We start from the raw sequence: 1,784 nt of genomic DNA, 5'->3' as shown, positions 1-1,784 counted from the left end.
TGGTACAGAGAGGTTCTGAGTCATATCTTCCTGATGAATTGTCCCTTTTGTCCCTAAGTATATGCCTGTAGGGCACCTGGGTGACTTGGTTAGGTGTCTGCCTACCATGTGTTTGCTTTATTCTTTTGTCCTGTCTTTGGTTTAGTTGTTTTCTTTACTCCCTTTTTATTCTCATGAGTGATTTGAAGATATACATTCTAATTCTGTTCCTTCAGTGGATGTTCTTGCATTATTAATGTGCATACTTGAGTTAACAGTGTTAATTACCATCTCTAGCTCATTATGAAGGTTTTAGGATCCTTAGAATTCTTCAGTTCTGATCTCTACCCCCTTCTATCTTCCAAGTAATTTGGGTTTTAGTTTTTTGGTCCTAACTTACTTTTAACCCCGCCCCCATTAATAGTCAACATTTATTTGGATTTACAGGCCTGCATATTAATTTCTTTGTCTATCTTTCTTCGGTGCCTTTTCTTTATTGAAATATATTTCATGGGGTACCTGGGTGGTATAGTCTGCTAAGCATCTGACTCTTGGTTTCGACTTGAGTCTGACCTCAGGATCATGAGATCAAGCTCCACATCCAGCTCCGTGCTCTGTACAGAGTCTGCCTGAGTTTCTCTCTCCCTGTCCCTCTGTCCCTACCCCGACCCTCCATGCTCTCTCTCTAAAATAAATAAATAAATCTTACGGTGCCTGGGTGGCTCGGTCAGTTATGCATCTGCCTTTGGCTTGGGTCATGATCCTGGGATCCTGGGATTGAGCCCATGTTGGACTTCCTGCTTAGCGGGTAGTCTTCTTCTCTTCTTCTCCCTCTCCCCCGCTCATGCGCTCGCTATCTCTCTCTCTCTCTCAAATAAATATGTCTTTTTTTAAAAACCTCATTTTTAATAAATAAATAAATCCTAAAACTAGGTATAGGGGTGCCTGGGTAGCTCAGGGGGTTAAGCCTTTGCCTTTGGCTCCGGTCATGATCCCAGGGTCCTGGGATCGAGTCCCGCATCGGGCTCAGCAGGGAGCCTGCTTCCTCCTCTCTCTGCCTGCCTCTCTGCCTCCTTGTGATTTCTGTCTATCAAATAAATAAATAAATCTTTAAAAAAAAATAACTCATTTAATTGTAAGTTTATATAATCTAATGCTGAATAATGACCATGTTTAACAACCAATTCCAAAACTGCTAAAATTTTAGCAGTCGGCTCTCTGGGCTAATGGGAGCTGGCTGTGGCCCCACCTCACTTGTATCACATTCCTTGTAACTTCTTTCTGGACTGAATTTTCTCACCGAAGTATATTCACCAGTGCTCTTTTCAGCAAGTTTGTGTGAGGTAAACTCATTGGCTTGGCTTGTCTGAAAATGTCTGAAAATCTGGCTCTCACTTAGGAATTTCACCGTGTATAGAATTCTGTGTTGAGATTTATTCTCTTTCCACACTTTGAAAATATTATCCTCCTGTCTTTTGGTTTCCATTGTTGCTGATGAGAAGGCTGCCGTCATTGCAGTTAACACCCCTTTTGGTAATCTGTCCCTTTCCACTGAGAGCTTTTGTTTTCTTTTCCTTGTGGTTTTGCAGTTTCACTGCGGTATGAATGGGCTAGGGGGCACCCAGATATTTGGCCCTACCTTATTCTGTGTGTGTCTCTGAGAGTGTTTGGGGAGGACACAGAGCAGAATGCCCTGCCCCACCGCCCCCTATGGGTGGCCCTCATCCGATCAGGTCTGCCTGAAACAAAAATGCTGACACCCTGCCCCTCCCCCACCAATCAACAGGTAAGAAAGAATTCTTCCT

This window comes from Mustela nivalis (assembly GCF_964662115.1).
Source record: "Mustela nivalis genome assembly, chromosome: 9".
NCBI lineage: Eukaryota > Metazoa > Chordata > Mammalia > Carnivora > Mustelidae > Mustela > Mustela nivalis.
This window is presented reverse-complemented; position numbering follows the sequence as displayed.